The sequence below is a fragment of the Eretmochelys imbricata genome, chromosome 2 (genome assembly GCF_965152235.1).
Source record: "Eretmochelys imbricata isolate rEreImb1 chromosome 2, rEreImb1.hap1, whole genome shotgun sequence".
Classification (NCBI taxonomy): Eukaryota; Metazoa; Chordata; order Testudines; family Cheloniidae; genus Eretmochelys; species Eretmochelys imbricata.
Genome location: NC_135573.1, coordinates 21,211,197 through 21,228,941, shown reverse-complemented (window position 1 = coordinate 21,228,941; position 17,745 = coordinate 21,211,197). Strand labels below are relative to the sequence as shown.

Genomic DNA, 17,745 nt, shown 5'->3' with positions numbered 1-17,745 from the left:
GCATTTTTCTTCTGCATAGTAAAGTTTCAAAGCTGTATTATGTCAATGTTTTGTTCAGCGTTATGAACAACCTCCATTCCTGAGGTGTTTGTAACTATGAGGTTATATTGTATTTAGAAATGGGAAAGAAACTACATTTACTGGAACACAAGGGGGAGCTCTTGTCCAAATTAAAATCCTCAAGAGCAGTGGTTCTCAAACTTTTGTACTGGGGACCCCTTTCACATAGCAAGCCTCTGAGTGCGACCCTCCGCTTATAAATTAAAAACACCTTTAAATATATTTAACACCATTATAAATGCTGGAGGCAAAGCGGGGTTTGGGATAGAGGCTGACAGCTCATGACCCTCCATGTAATAACCTCGCGACCCCCTAAGGGGTCCCAGCCCCCAGTTTGAGAATCCCTGCTCAAGAGTCATTGGGCTTGTCTTCACTACTGGGGTAAGTCAACCTAAGTTCTGCTACTCCAGCTACGTAGCTTAGGTCAGTTTACCCTGGTGTCTTCACTTTGCTGCATCGACGGGAGACGGGTCGACTTACTTTATTCTTCTGGGGAAGCTGGAGTACCAGAGCTGACTGGAGAGCACTCTGCCAACAATATAGTGGGTCTTCACTAGACCCGCTAAATCGACTCCCGCTGCATTGATTGCAGCAGCGTGGATCTCCTCGGTAGTGAAGACAAGCTCATTGTCTCTGGGGAGTAAACTCTAAGTGAGATTTTTTTTTTTTTCTCATCCCACTATTCCTGGTGGAGAATACAACTGCAGCATGTCTCACTCCAGCTTTTAGAGACATGAATTTTTACTAAAACTTGACACATCTCTTTTCATGAACAGTGTTTACCCCAGTAGTTTACACCCTAATCCTAGCTCAGCGGAGTCAAATCATTGATGCCTGCTGACCAGAAATTAGGAATTGCTTTACGCATTTGGATCAGTTCAGTGGTCCATGTAGTCCAGTATCCCCTCTCCAATATTGGCCACTAGCAGATGCTTCAGGAGAAGCTGCAAGAGTCCTCGCAGTGGACTAACATGTCCACAGGGGAAGTTTCTTCCTAACCCCAGGCAGTTAGTGGTTAGCTTCTAGGAACTGTTTGCTAACAGACTCTCTGTTGCCAAACCAATGTGTGCCCCTAATCAGTGGCATGCACAAGCTTAGTAGAGCCACCAAATCTAGAATTCCTCTCCTGTTATCAAAGGAAACTTCTATTGTCAGGGTAACCGAGATAAGGTTCTCCCTATTGCTTTTGACAAGCGCCCTGGCCTCCTCCCCCCCTCCCCCTTTAAAATCCTTAATTTAATATCAGGAAATCTCTTCTCCCTTATTCTCATCATTAGTAACACAAAGACCCATGTTGTTTTCCTGTATCATGTCTTCTTTGTTTGCCTGTTTCTCAGTGGTTTGAGCATTGGCCTGCTAAACCCAGGGTTGTGAGTTCAATCCTTGAGGGGGGCATTTAGGGATCTGGGGCAAAAATTGGGGATTGGTCCTGCTTTCAGCAGGGGGTTGGACTAGATGATCTCCTGAGGTCCCTTCCAACCCTGATATTCTATGATTCTATGCTTTTGGGGGAAGGGAATGTGTATTATGTGTGTTCTGTAAAACATGTCGTTTTATGCTGCTATGTAAATATTTTATAATTATTGCATGGAAAATCATTGCAGGGGTTTACGTAATGCAAGTATGAATTGCCTGCTTTGTTTGGTATCTGAAAAGTTCAATATCTGTTTTTCCTAGGAATGGATAGTGAAGTATTTAAAAACACGTTAATTTTTTAAAAACATTTTATTCTTTTCAAACAAAAAGACTAGGCTGATCTTCATGAAATGCCTTTCTGGCAACAAGCCATTGCCATTTGTACTGGATACATAGGTAAAACCAGCATCATGTGGAAGTTTTCCAGTTTAATTATACATTTTACTGCCTTGCTGTAGTCAAGCTCGTGCTCCTAAAGTACTGTTTTTATATGTATTAAATAAAAATGACCCCAACACTCCCTTCCCCATCATGGATGTTGATTGCAGGGAGTTGACTTGATTACAGTCTATATAAGAGATTTATGATCGTAGACTTCTCTTCAGCTAACAGAAAAAGGTATAACAAGATCCAATGGCTGGAAGCTGAAGCTAGGCAAATTCAAGATTAGAAATAAGGTGCAAGTTTTTAACAGGGAGGATAATTAACCATTGGAACAATTTACCCGGGGTTGCAGTAGTTTATTCATCACTTGAAGTCTTTTTTGTCTTTCTAAAAATATACTATCACTAACTCAGAAGTTATGAGCTTGTTGAATCTATGCTGTTGAATTTTCTAGTGGTAAGTTTTCCTCCAAGCGCCTGAAGAATCAAGTGAAAGTAGAATAAAGTATAGTGAAGGAAAAATAGAGATAACTAGCAAGACAAAAAAATATAAGTAAGACAAAACTATCCTTTGGTTTTTGTGTTAAGTGGGTTTTTTTCTCTGTAAAATAACAGTATTTTAGTTGAAAATAACTAAATACTGAGAGAAAAACAAAATCCAGTAGATGGCAGCAAAGACTTTTTGTTCCAGTTATCCCATTGTTATTCACCTGTTACAGTAATCTATGGAATGAAAATTCACTATTAGAATGGATTTAGAAATTTCACTGATCTATTACCAGACCCTTGGAATTTTAGTAGTATTAAAATGTAAATAGGGATTAAGATTCATAGCTGAGTCAGAGAGAATTAATAGTGGGGGTCACAGATTCATAGATATTTTTAAGGCTAGAAGGGAACAGTGTCAACTAGTTTGCCCTCCTGCATAACACAAGCCATAGAATTTCACCCAGTTATTTCTGCATAAAGCCTGATAACTTGTGGTTGAACTAGAGAGCAACTTTTAGAAAGAAAGCCAGCCTTGATTTAAAGCTAATGTGATGAAGACCAATTTCTCTCTCATTCTTTCTAGAACTGTTTTCCACTCACTCGTTGTTCCTGAAGAAAGTTTCATGATACAAACATCATAGTGACCTTTTGACTCAGTGTGTACTGAAAAGAACTTTTGTAATCGTTCAAATGAGCCATGTGATTTTTATTTTTCATGGTTAACCTTGAGGCTCATGAAATGCTTGGTTGATTTCAAATATGTGTTTTTTCTCTTCTTGTCAGCTTCCTCAGCATGAAATACAGGTAACTTGCCTCTTAAGAGCTATTGAGAGTTAGAGAGGTTTGTAGCGGGCTTATGGGTGACCTAGTGTAGATTCCCTTGTGTTCTACACCTCACAGATTCCTAGAAAACCTCAAAGTAACTTTTAAATGGGGCTTAAGTGTTACATAGGCCTTTGCAGACTCTCTGCACGGGGGTGAAATTAATCCAGCTAGAACTAGGAACTGGAGATATTTGACTGTTGGAAGTTTTGGGCTTGAAATTATTGGGTGACGTTCTTTGGCCTGTGTTGTGCACAAGATCAGACTAGATGATGGTAATGGTCCCTTCTGATCTTAAAATCTATGAAAGATCTTCATGGTCTTGTGTGGGCCCTTTAGCACAAGGGTAAATTTCAACCTCTTTGAACAAAAACTGAAGTGAAATATTTTCTTTGCACAATCCATTAGATATAAAAAACTTGCACTACAGGTCAGAGAGTGTTAATCTATTGCATTTCCATAGAAATGTGGCTGTAAGAAAGTACAACCGACTCCTATTTAAATGTACAGGTATCTCCTGCACATGAAAAACATCTGGGCTTTAGAAGGTGGTTTTTTTTTTTTAACATTTTGAGTAAATCAAGGTTTAGCTTTTAGAGATCTAATTGTGTGTGAAGATCAGAGCCAGATTACCTCTCCTGTGAGCCGGCAGCTATTAGATTTTGTGGTGCCCCTGTATACAAGTCTTTTTCCTAATTTAAAACAAAATGATCACAATTATGGCATTGAGGCAATTAATGCTATACTGTACTAAACTTGCCTTTTAATTAACATAAAGCCATTCTGTGGTTACATTTCAGTCTTAAAACATGTAGGATACAGTTAAGTTAATCCAAAATAGCCTACTTCTTACCTTAAAGCAGCTGTTATATTGGTTTCTTTCTGGGCGGGAATTTGGGTGCAGGAGGGGGCTCCAGGCTGGGGCAGAGTGTTGGGGTGCAGGAGAGAGTGAGGGGTGTGGGCTCTGGGAGGGAGTTTGGTGCAGGATGGGATTCTGACCTGGAGCAGGGGGTTGAGGTGCAGGAGGGGGTGCTGGGTCTGGGAGCTTGGGTGCAGGAGGGGGATTCTGATCTGGAGCAGGGGGTTGGGATGGAGGAGGGGGTGCAAGGTGCAGGCTCCAGCCGGGAGATGCTTACCACAAGTGGCTCCCGGCCAGCAGTGCAGCAGGGCTCAGACAGGCTGCCTGTCTGCATGCGATAGGCCTAGACCGCTCCTGGAAGTGGCCGGCTGCTGGCACGTCTCTGCATGCCCCTGTGGGGATAGGGACAGCGTGTCTCCGTGCGTTGCCTGCGCCCACAAGAGCCTCCCCCGCAGCTCCCATTGGCTGGTTCCCCAATGGGAACTGCGGGGATGGTGCTGGGGGCCGGGGCAGCGCGTGGAGCCGCCTCCCACCTCACCCCCTGCCAGGGACCACAGTGACATGCCAGCAGCTGGCCACTTCCGGGAGCGGCGTGGGGCCACAGCATGCAGGCAGGCAGCCTGAGCCCAGATGCGCCGGGCCCTCTTAGCCCAGGGCCCTGGGCTGCAGCCCCTAAAGCCCCTGCATTAATCCGGCCCTGGTGAAGATGACTAATGAGAAAACAAATGACTTGGAGATGTTCAGCAGGATTAAGAAACTAGAGCGGCTGTGCTATTTTTCTTAAAGCTTTCCGTTATGGAAAGAATTAACTGGTTTAAAAGTAAGCACAGCTGGCGTTTTGTCATTGTTGGGTAAAAGTAGAGAAGACTCCTTTACATAAACATTAGCACTCTGGGGCCTTTTTTAAAATTTACCATCCTGCTCCTTATAGACTTGTAGAAAGGGAGCACTGTACACTGATATTAATAGACACAAAATGACCATCACTACCTCTGTGTGTGTGTGTGTGTGTGTGTGTGTGTGTGTCTGAGAAGTCAAATGACGTATTCATAACTGTTCTGTCCCGTCCCAATTTTTACATTCACCACTGAATTTTCAAACCACTGCATGTTCAGCTCTGTCACTCCTTGCCTTTTTTCCTTTTTCTTCTCTCAGTGATAAATGTTGTTGCTAAATTGAGGCTTTGTGCCAGGTTTCAGTTCACGCCAAAAGGGTGTATCTGAACTGTACTCTGCTGAAAAAGTATATACTGCTTTTCAAGTATACAACCGCAAGTTGAAGAGCAGTGTTCATTTTATCAGTTAGGATTACACATTGGGGTGAAATTCACCCCATGCAGAGGACTGGCATGGATGTCTATGCAACACGTAAGTCCCTTTTAAGCCCCATTTTTAGGACATAAGCGGTGTATAGGCTTATGCTGGCGTGGGGTGAATTTCACTCTAATTGAACAGTATAACTTGGGTGAGACAGACTCCCCCTCCTCCACTTTTCTCTGCAAGGATCTCTTGTATGTGAGAGGCATGACAAGTGAGATGTTACGCTGATGGATTGAGCTCATGGCTGGAAGCCAGGAACTGTTGTGTTCTCATTCTAGCTCTGCTGCTTGGGTGGCTTTAGGAAAGGCACTTAAGTTCTCGGTGCCTCAGTTTCCCTTGTGCAAATGGAGATGCCTGCTTCACAGCAGTGCTTTGTGAGGATTTATTAATTAACATTTCATAGAATCGTAGAATATCAGGGTTGGAAGGGACCTCAGGAGGTCATCTAGTCCAACCCCCTGCTCAAAGCAGGACCAATCCCCAAATAAATCATCCCAGCCAGGGCTTTGTCAAGCCTGACCTTAAAAACTTCTAAGGAAGGAGACCACCTCCCTAGGTAAAGCATTCCAGTGTTTCACCACCCTCTTAGTGAAAAAGTTTTTCCTAATATCCAACCTAAACCTCCCCCACTGCAACTTGAGACCATTACTCCTCGTTCTGTCATCTGCTACCACTGAGAACAGTCTATATCCATCCTCTTTGGAACCCCCTTTTAGGTAGTTGAAAGCAGCTGTCAAATTCCCCCTCATTCTTCTCTTCTGCAGACTATAACAATCCCAGTTCCCTCAGCCTCTCCACTTAAGTCATGTGTTCCAGTCCCCTAATAATTTTTGTTGCCCTCCGTTGGACATTTTCCAATTTTTCCACATCCTTCTTGTAGTGTGGGGCCCAAAACTGGACACAGTACTCCAGATGAGGCCTCACCAATGTCGAAGAGAGGGAAACGATCACGTCCCTTGATCTGCTGGCAATGCCCCTACTTATACATCCCAAAATGCCATTGGCCTTCTTGGCAACAAGGTTACACTGTTGACTCATATCCAGCTTCTCGTCCACTGTCACCCCTAGGTCCTTTTCTGCAGAACTGCTGCCTAGCCATTCGGTCCCTATTCTGTAGCAGTGTATGGGATTCTTCCGTCCTAAGTGCAGGACTCTGCACTTGTCCTTGTTGAACCTCATCAGATTTCTTTTGGCCCAATCCTCTAATTTGTCTACGTCCCTCTGTATCCTATCCCTACCCTCCAACGTATCTATCTCTCCTCCCAGTTTAGTGTCAACTGCAAACTTGCTGAGGGTGCAATCCACACCATCCTCCAGATCGTTAATGAAGATATTGAACAAAACTGACCCGAGGACCAACCCTTGGGGCACTCCACTTGATACCGGCTGCCAACTAGACATGGAACCATTGATCACTACCCGTTGAGCCCGACAATCTAGCCAACTTTCTATCCACCTTATAGTCCATTCATCCAGCCCATACTTCTTTAACTTGCTGGCAAGAATACTGTGGGAGACCGTATCAAAAGCTTTGCTAAAGTCAAGGAACAACATGTCCACCGCTTTCCCCTTATCCACAGAGCCAGTTATCTCGTCATAGAACGCAATTAGATTAGTCAGGAATGACTTGCCCTTGGTGAATCCATGCTATCTGTTCCTGATCACTTTCCTCTAAGTGCTTCAGAATTGATTCCTTGAGGACCTGCTTCATGATTTTTCCAGGGTTTGAGGTGAGGCTGACTGGTCTGTAGTTCCCAGGATCCTCCTTCTTCCCTTCTTTAAAGATGGGCACTACATTAGCCTTTTTCCAGTCGTCCGGGACCTCCCCTGATCACCATGAGATTTCAAAGATAACGGCCAATGGCTCTGCAATCACATCCGCCAACTCCTTTAGCACTCTCAGATGCAGCGGATCTGGCCCCATGGACTTGTGCTCATCCAGCTTTTCTAAATAGTCCCGAACTACTACTTTCTCCACAGAGGGCTGGTCACCTCCTCCCCATGCTGTGCTGCCCAGTGCAGTAGTCTGGGAGCTGACCTTGTTCATGAAGACAGAGGCAAAAAAAGCATTGAGTACATTAGCTTTTTCTACATCCTCTGTCACTAGAGTTGCCTCCCTCATTCAGTAAGGGGCCCACACTTTCCTTGACTTTCTTCTTGTTGCTAACATACCTGAAGAAACCCTTCTTGTTACTCTTAACATCTCTTGCTATCCAGGTGTGGTTTGGCCTTCCTGATTTCACTCCTGCATGCCCGAGCAATAATTTTATACTCTTCCCTGGTCATTTTGTCCAATCTTCCACTTCTTGTAAGCTGCTTTTTTGTGTTTAAGATCAGCAAGGATTTCACTGTTAAGCCAAGCTGGTCGTCTGCCATATTTACTATTCTTTCTACACATCGGGATGGTTTGTTCCTGCAACCTCAATAAGGATTGTTTAAAGTACAGCCAGTTCTCCTGGACTCCTTTCCCCTCATGTTCTTCTCCCAGGGGATCCTGCCCATCAGTTCCCTGAGGTTGTCAAAGTCTGCTTTTCTGAAGTCCAGGGTCTGTATTCTGCTGCTCTCCTTTCTTCCTTGTGTCAGGATCCTGAACTCGACCATCTCATTTGTACAGCAGTTTGAAAGTGAAAAACTCCTATGTAGATATTAAATCTTATGGTTGCTAATGACTGATGTGTCTTGCTGGTAGAATTCACAGCTGCATGCTAGAAGTGTTTCTAGCAGTTCATATCTGATGCACTGTGGTTGGAAGGGAAGGACAGGAGAAAGAAGAGGCGAGAGATGGCAGAAGAAGAAAAGAAGAAATAAAATAGCGTTCCTTATAGGAGACGGTCACTCTTTTTAGTCACATACAAGAAATGTGGTGCTCCCTGGAGAGTAAAGCTGGGTATTGAGGAAATGGTAGGAGCAATAGAGGAAGGGCTGAACTCCCTGATGCAAGGTAAGAAAAAGATATGGGACAGGTTTCCTGTTTGAGAATCTTTTAAACTGGGCAGCCATGCCAGTGTGCTTTGATTTTAATACAGTATTTGGTTAATAATACACTCTGGAAATTGGATGGCGTGTTGCATCAATGGAACAGGAGTGGGGGGGTGTAACAGATACAATACTGAGACTGCTTATAGCATTAAAATTGAATTGCTAGTGTAAACCATGTAGGAACTAATGGTCCAGGAAAAAGTAAAGTCATAGACCTTTAAGGACAGAAGGGATCATCATGTTCATCTATTCTGACTTCCAGCATAACACAGGCCAGAGAACCTCACCCAGTAATTGTGGCATCAAGCCATAAATTCTGGTTTAGCAAGAGTATCTGTTTTAGAAAGACATCTGATCTTTATCTAATGACACTCCATATATCAGAGAATCCAGCAAATCCCTAGGTAAGTTTTTCAATCATTAATTACTGTCACTGATAAAAATGTGCACCTAATTTCTTAATTTGTCTAGCTTCATTTTCTAGCCATTAGATCTAGTTATGCCTTTGTCTGGTAAATTAAAGAGCTCAGTAATATCAGAAATCTTCTCTCCAGTAGGTACTCATAGGCCATGGTCATGTCACCTTTCTCTTGGATAAGTGGGTTGAGCTCCTTTACTTTCTCTCACTCTAGGGCATACTTTGAAGCATTCTTATAGCACTCTTTTGAACCCTTTAAAAAGATTGAGGAAAAAGTCAGATGATTAGGAATGAGTTACCTTGTTCTTGTTGGCCTGGAAAAGCTTTAGGCCCCTTGTCCTGCACTGAGAACCATGTAGAGCTAGCGGTGCACCTGCACAGTCCTTCGTGCAGGAGTGGGGCCTTAGAAAAAGCTGCCTCTGTCCTTTAGACATTGAACAAGGGTCTGAGATGTATGTTCTTGAAAGTGGGCTTCATCCTCTGGCAAAGCTGGACAGCTACCATGGAAAATAATGGCTCAGACAAATGAGGTGAACTTCATGGGTTTTTTATGTATATTACTAACATTTTATTAGCTCTCTTGTTCCCAAACTGCAGTCTGCGGTGTACTTGTTACTGATCCCTGGAGAGCTGGTAGGTCATATGATGAGGCTGACTCTTCCTCTTTGTTCCAGCTGTTTCTACAGATGTTCAGGAAACAAAAAGGAACCATGATCCTACTATCTCCATTAGGGGCTACTTCTATATAGGAGGAAGGGAGGAAACAGGAGTTGCCACCAGAAGGACTGGAGTTGCCAGTGGGAGAAGGGAACCAAGCAGCTGGACAGCATATGCAGGAGATAGGAGGCAAAAGACTGATGGCAGAGAGGCATGTGCAAGGGAGCAGGGAGAGAGGAAAGAACAGAATGGATGGGAGGAAATGGAAAACAAAGAACAACAAGATAAAGTGTGATTGACCTTTTCACTTAGTGCATTCAAGACATTTGAAAATAACTAAACACTTTCCTAATGCTACTTTTCCATATAGGCAAGTGCTGTAGTTATCATGGGGATATTATACTGCTGCAAATGGAAGGGAAGGTGTTACAGGCATTCATAAATAGGAGGAGGGCTGGTCCACCTATCTGCATATGATGATTATTTACTATTTGTAGTAGCATAGCGCCTAGGAGCCCCAGCTATAGACTAGGACTCCCATTGTGCGAGGTGCTGTGCAAACACTGAACAAAAAGACTGTCTCTGCCCCACAAAGCTTACAATCCAAGTATAAGACAAGAGATAACAGATAGACTAACAGGCGAGTATAAGGAAACAATCAGACAATTTTAGCCAGAGTGATAGACTGTGGGGTCAGCACACCAGCAGCCACCATTGTTAAGTTTTAAGGAGGTATTTGAAGGAGGATAATGGATTAGTTTTGTGGATGTTTACAAGGAGCTTGCCCTAAGCGTGATGGGAAGGATGGAAGAAAATATAATGGGCCAATTTGAGGCACAAGTCGACATCTTGATAGCAAATGAGAGACAATAGGTAGGGTGGGGATAGGCCATGAAGGTCTTTGACAGTAAAGACAATTAACATATGTTTGGTGTGGCGGGGAGGAGGAGTCGTGGAGGGATGCAAAGAGAGGGGCAACATGGTCAAAGTAATAGGCTCGGAAAATGGTCTTTGCAGCAGCATTCTGAGTGGATATGAGCAGGGACAGGAGTGTATTTGTCAAGGTCAGAGAGAAGGATATTGCAGTAATTCAGAGGCATGATGATGAGAACTTGGACAAGAGTTCTAGCTGTGTGGATGGGTGGGAAAGGCCATAACTTAGAGATGTTCTGCAGAAAGATCAGCAAGATTTAGGCAGCTTGGATGTGAGGACCTTGAGATGAAGCCCAGGTTATAGGGCTGAGTGACAGGCAGGATGGTTGTGGTATCCAGATGCAGAAAAGAGATAGTGGGAGGGGTTGGGTGGAGAGATTAAGAGCTCTGTTTTAGTGGTGTTGAGCTTGAACTGATGACTAAATATCCATACGATGATGTCAGAGAGGAAGTTTCCTCATGACATTTGGTGCAGAATATCAAAAATATATGATCCCTTTGAATTCTTTATTTTACAGTAGCAGTGATATTTTGAAATATATGTATATTTTAGTCCTCAATAGTGTCAACCTGAACAAACCAGTCATGAGTCAAAATGCATTACTCAGAAAAGACTTACAGAGAAAGCCAGCGGAGGTGGGAAAGAGGTGTGGGGATGAAAAGAACACAACTCAGAAAGTGTTCACACATTAAGGAAGTATTTTAACATGCTTTTCCCAGACTGTAAGTGGGCTCAAAATCATCTATTACACATAAATGTCAAGTGTCTAGAATTCCTTGTAGTTAAAGCAGCATTGCAAAACTCTAGTTGCTTCTGCCATTGGTAAGCCTTCTTTATAAATTTACTCAGCTGATTTTTTTTTTAATTTGTGATTTCCATAGAAGTCATTATGATAAATTGTAGGTGAGTAGATTTAGTGCCTGCGTGGATGGATTATCATGACAGTTTTGCAACGTTGAGTTAAATTTTTAGTTTATAAATTGTTGTCAGCATGGCTCTAATTTATAAATGGTCTCCAAATGAAATCAGATATACCATCTGTTACTTGAAGTCTGCTAGTTACTTTCTCATAGACTGATTGATTTTTTTGGGTCCAAATTTCCATTCAGCTTTCATTGGAGGTGGATTATCCTTCTGATGTCTTAAGATAACTCCTCTTTCTGCCATTAAACTAATTGTTACTGAAGACTTTTCTTCAGTGGAACATTTCCAAGTTCAGGAATATCCCTTTATACTGTACATGCAAAATTGGCATAGGCACTTCTATATAATACCAAAATAAAACTAAATAAAAAATTCACAACAACATGAGGACAAATGTTCTAGAGGACATATTGTTCTCTGGACACCACATATATCCTTGACAAATACATCAGCCACACTATCAGAGGCTCATTCATCTGCACATCTACCAATGTGATATATGCCATCATGTGCCAGCAATGTTCCTCTGCCATGTACATTGGTCAAACTGGACAGTTTCTACATAAAAGAATAAATAGACACAAATCAGACGTCAAGAATTATAACATTCAAAAACCAGTTGGAGAACACTTTAATCTCTCTGGTCACTCGATTACAGACCTAAAAGTGGCAATACTTCAACAAAAAATTCAAAAACAGACTCCAACGAGAGACTGCTGAATTGGAATTAATTTGCAAACTGGATACAATTAACTTAGGCTTGAATAGAGACTGGGAGTGGATGGGTCATTACACAAAGTAAAACTATTTCCTCATGTTTATCTCCCTCCCCCGCCCCACTGTTCCTCAGACGTTCTTGTCAGCTGCTGGAAATGGCCCACCTTGATTATCACTACAAAAGGTCCGTCCCCCCACCTGCTCTCCTGCTGGTAATAGCTCACCTTGAGTGATCACTCTCGTTACAGTGTGTATGGTAACACCCATTGTTTCATGTTCTCTATGTATATAAATCTCCCCACTGTATTTTCCACTGAATGCATCCGATGAAGTGAGCTTGTAGCTCATGAAAGCTTATGCTCAAATAAATTTGTTAATCTCTAAGGTGCCACAAGTACTCCTTTTCTTTTTGCAAGTACAGCAGTGTGGTTCTGGACTGAATTAATTACTAATAATACAGTTCCTGAAACTCATATTATGTGATGATAATCCAGTTTGTCCTGATGTACCATCCAGAGAGAAACTTGCCCAGTGTCCGATTAAAATCTCGTGTTGTCAAACTTGGGCTCAATTTAGGTTTCCAGCTCCTCCAGATTACCCTTTTGAAAGCCAGGGAGCCCCTTAAGAGCCATCTCTTTTCCCACTCGCTCAAAGAACATAGACAAACAGTGTTATCCAAAAGGAATGCTGAGAAATCAGCACCTGTAGCAATCTCCAGTGTACTTAAAGACTTTAAACAGAAGTTAGTGTCCTCTCAAAACCTAAGTATTTGCACACAAATAAGGGACCTGTGCAAAGCAGTGAACTATGGTCCATTCTAGAACTAAGGGATGTAGAGAGTGCATTTTCCACAAGATAACCAGGTGGTAACGCCTCATAGTTGGAGAAGTTTTTGTATTAGGTCTGGGGTAAATGAAATTCCTGCTATGGATTTAGCCTCATCACTTACCAATATACAAGCAAGAGAATGAATACTGTATACCAGCAATTTATGTTTTAAAAAAAAAAAAAAGAGAGAGAGAGATTTGCCAATCCACAGAAGAGGATTTAGCTAAATGAAGGCCTCCTAGAAGCAGAATGGGGTGATGTTCTTCATTATGATTGCAATTTATGTCCAGTCTTTGCCTTTTCTGTGTAAGAGGATTGGTATGATCTAATTTTACATCTTGGGAAATTATGGGCTCTGAAAGTTTCAGCTTTTATATCGCCACATAAGTAACATTTGAGGAGTGCCACATCAATACATGATTCACACTGAATAGGATGTTTCATACATGGGGCTAGGTAATTAATTTGTCCTTTGATCAAGGCAGGGACTGGTGTTCTAGCTCAGTGTTTCTCAACCTTTTTGATACCAGGGAACGGCTTGCTGCCTTCCTGAACTGTGTCAGGGAGATCTTGGGGACTGACTGGTTGTTGAGAAACACTGTTCTAGCTTCCTTTAGGCTAAGTTAAGTACTATCGGGAAATCCACAATCAGTCGGTAAGTTCCTTTGAACGTACACTCAGAAATATCCAAGGGTCACATGCTCACCAAATAGTTCAGTTTGGATCTGATATTAATTTTTACTGTAGCAACTTTCTCATGATGAAGCAATTTCCATCTGTCTAAAAGACTGTAAACTTCACTACTAGGAAGTTACTTTCCATTATTTCCTGTAACTTGTCATTCCTATTCCTGAATATTTCATATTTTCTCTCTTTGCAGAGGGAAGGAAGACTGGTGGACAAGGCTGCAATACTGACATTGTTTCTGATTTCCTCCAGATGATTTGGAAGCAGTAGTTCTAGAAATCCTAAAAGCAGGAACAGAAGAATTAGAATGCATGAGCAGGATGTCATCAGCCTGAATCTTTGATGAATCCTATTTACATGCATCCCATTTGTTATCTACTTGTATCTCAAGTGCCAAAGGCTTCATTGATATAATGAATGATAATTTGGAGAAGGCAGTCCCACCTATTTACCAATATTAAATGCGTTGAGAATAGCACACTTAGTTACCACAGAAGTCATTGTTATGTTATCATTTACTACTTTTATGTGTTTACAATATGCTTTGTGCTATACTAGACACAAAACAAAGAAACTACCTCCCTAATTTAAAAAGAAATAGAGAAAATAGGACGCAATGGGAAGCCCAGAGGAAGGAATAACTTGAACTGGGGTGGGTGTGTGTGTGTGTGTGTGTGTGTGTGTATAGTGAGCAGATCTAATTGAAAAATGGAATTTTCACCCCAAGGGAATTTCTGATACTTAGACCTTTTATTTTCATTCCAAATTGGGTTGAAAAGTCAAAATTATTGAAACTTTGCTGCCTGAAAGTTCAGAATTTTTTTTTTGGGTGAGATGTTTTCAATCAAAATAAAATGTTTCAACATTCTCAGAATGAAATGATTCATTCAGTCTGTGAAAACGAAACAGTCTTATTGGGTCAGTCAATGTTAATCTGTATCTGAATGAGTTGCCATGCTGGTTTATGGGAGTAGTAGTTTGGGTTCCTCATGTCCCCATTATCTCCTGTGGGTTGAGCTGTCCAGCTGAACTACATCTCCCATGATGTACTATGGTTTCTTCCTCTGGATGAGCCACTGCATTGCATCAAGAGAGAATGGAGGGCATGAGGATCCAAACTACAATTCCTATGAGACGCTGTGGTGGCTCAGGCAGATGCAGAGATTATTGTCCAATTGACCAGAAACAAAACATTTTGTTTTGATATTCTTCCTCTGGAATATTGAAACATTTCTACATAATCAACATTTTTGCACAAAAAAATCTTGATTTTTTTTTTAATTGAAAATACCCACCAAACTCTAATGGGATTTACACATGCGTATAAAAATACCTTTTGTTTGGCTCACTTTCTGTGGCAGTTATCGAAATGGTGGGTCTTCAGAAGAGACAAAATTTACATACATTTCCCTGCAAGAGAAATTTCTTGCCACAAACCAATGCTTGTAGCATGTGAAATACACAGGTGACTCCAACATTATCACATGCTTTTACTGCATGTAGATAAAGTACAGTACTGGGGGGTATGATATTTTTAAGCAGTAAACTGATTTTTAAACCATCTTCTGAGAGTCAGTCTTTGAGGAATCCGATCTGTTCCAGATGTGTCAAATACTTTAAATCAAGTTAGGTGGTAGGGGTGAAAAAGGAAAAAGATATCTGTACTGAAATGTGTTTAGAAATACAAATAGTATGACAGAATAAACCAAGTGGAGGAATATGACCGAATTGTGTTAGTTAAAATGTAGTGGAATGATTGAACAAGGAACGTGGACTGGTAGACATCTGTGGAGGTGTAAGTGGGTTAAAAGGAGTAACGTTATTTATCAGAAAGACAGAAATGGTAAGACTTTGATAAGGACTATGATATAGATATCACATGGTTGCAAAAGAACAGGCAGAAATATATAGAGAGGAAATCTTGAGAGGAGTTGGAGATTTAACTATTATGTCACCTCAGTCAGGAAACATGGAAGGAGATCAATGTGGTTTTAGCTAAAGCTTCTCTCAACTGATAAAGGAAACATTTTTATTTAAAAAAGTTATAAAGGAATAACAGTTTACAAATAATGAAGAAACTGCAGGGCAGTTAGAAGACAAAATATAGGAAATAAATGCAGTGTCTTAGATAGTGGTTGGTATATATTCACTACTAAGCAGGAAGCTCCCATTACAATCAATGGGAAATGCACCCTATTGTAAATGTTGAAACTAAGCTGAAAAGCAGCATACATTGTAACAATTCATAGGGGAAGGATACATATTGTTAGGATGAGATTTAGGAGACTGGTCTTGGATTTATATGCGAAGATACTGTATGCCGCCTAGTTTTTTAGAGAATAAGTGCTTGCTTGTTGTCCTCCCCCCATCCCTGGCCTGCTTTCCCTGTTCTGCTTGGGCTGGGGACTGGGATGGAAGTGAACAAGGATTTCCTCACCTGTCTGCTCCTTGCTCGGTTTATGCCCACTCTGAAGGCCCTCTGATGTGCAGATCAGATATGTGATGGTGATAGATGCAAAGTAAGATTCCCAAAAGACTTGGAATATAACATTGAAACTAGCAAAGGAATCACATTCAAGCACTTAACTTGTTTACAGTACTTCTCCTTACTAGTTAAAGTGCTCTTGTTAATTCTTAAATTGGTCTTTCTGCAACAGTACATAGCTGTTAAGTAATATAATGAAGAGGCTACTTTACCTGCTCTTATTAGAATGTGACTTGGAAGTTTTAATAAAGAAAGAGGAGCTACCTGGAAGGAAAACTCTCTCCCACCCTTGGCCTGGAGGGAGCGAGGTGGCATTTGTGTAGGATGGGCATCAACATCAGATCAGGCAAGCTTCAATTCCCAGGGAGGTAAAGGATGCACAAAAGTTATCTTTGTGTGTTTCTCTCTAGTTATTGTTTATATTGTTTATATTGCACCCAACACAAAGATGCATCACAGTAATAAAAATGATGTGGACCTCATTCATTAAGAAGGACACGTGTTTCCCATCTCTCCTGTTGATTACATCATTTGGGTGTATGAAAGACAAACTTCTTATTTATTTAATTAATTATTTTTGGCAATATTATGCCACCCTCATTTGTGTTGAATAGTATTTTACTCTGTTCCTGATTCAGCCCAGCACTGCAGTACATACTTAACTTTAAATCAACATGCTTAAACATATGATTAAGTGCTTTGCTCAATCATGGCCTCTGTAAGCACTCTTGTATATTTCAGTGGGGCTACTTACAGAGTAAGTATTATTCACTGTGAGTAATGGTGGCAGAATCTGGCACTTTATCTCCAGTGGCGCCTGATCTGGCCACTCAGATGCTGTGGGCAGGAACATCCAACAAGATGGTTTTTAGTTTCTGCTCTGAAGGTGGAGAAGATCTGAGCTCATTGTGACTTTCCAGACCCCACCTTTCCATAAAGTAAAAACAAGGTAGTTTAAAACAAGTACCATTAGGCTGTGACATTCACCAAAAGTGCATTGGTTTAACTCTGCTCCCATTGAAGTCACAGGGAGTTTTATTATTGACTCCTATGGGAGAACAGTTAGGCCAATGCTGATTACTTTTGAAAATCTCTCCCTTAACCTCTCCTCACACACAAATACCTTCCACAAATACAGACATTTAGATACACATTGACTCTTACCACAAAAATCATTCCAAATAGAGTATTCTTCCAACTGTAATCCATCTTGGTTAAGAGGGCTTGCTGCTCACTCAGAGATGATGGTAGTTTCTGTGGAAAGACTAGACTTTCATCATTTATTTAGGTAGTTAATACTTTTGGGTGAAATACAATTTTAATTAGAAAAAAATCGAATTCTGGGCATGGACAGGAGCAGTGAGGGTTAGAGACAGGCTGAGGGCACAGGAGAAGAACCACTAGAGAACACTCTCCTCCAGAATGTTAAACTGGACCCAAGAGCCCTGGGTTTTTACATACCTCTGCCAGTGGGTTTCAAGCTATTTGCTGACAGCAAAGTGTGTTTCATTTCATTTAGTGCAGAGGTCCCCAAACTCGGGGGGCATGCTCCCAGCTCTGCTTCGGCCCCACCTCAGCCATGGGCCTGGCACCCGGCCCTGGTCCCGGGCTTGCCTTGACTGCTGCTTTGTTCCTGGCCCCAGACCTGCCCCCAGCTGTGGCCCCAAACTTGGCCCCCTTACCTCTGTCTGTGTCCCCCCTAGCCCTGGCTCCGGGGGACAGCATGGACAGGGGTAAGGGGGTGTGTGTTCCTGAAATGTTTGGGGAC

The 17,745-nt window shown here is 41.8% G+C and overlaps 1 protein-coding gene and 1 long non-coding RNA gene across 3 annotated transcripts in view; both read left to right on the top strand.

Annotated features, from left to right (window-relative positions):
* The window catches only part of NSMCE2 (NSE2 SUMO ligase component of SMC5/6 complex), a 185,863-nt gene that overhangs the window by 25,241 nt on the left and 142,877 nt on the right, over positions 1-17,745 (top strand). The gene's annotated exons all lie outside the window — the stretch shown is intronic.
* Positions 2,949-16,459, top strand: LOC144260896 (uncharacterized). 2 transcript variants are annotated; one of them, XR_013345071.1, is made up of 3 exons: positions 2,949-3,152; positions 12,111-12,161; positions 13,686-16,459. It is a non-coding gene; the product is annotated as an uncharacterized LOC144260896 (long non-coding RNA). The 2 variants fall into 2 exon arrangements; XR_013345070.1 differs by having other exon boundaries at positions 12,111-12,189.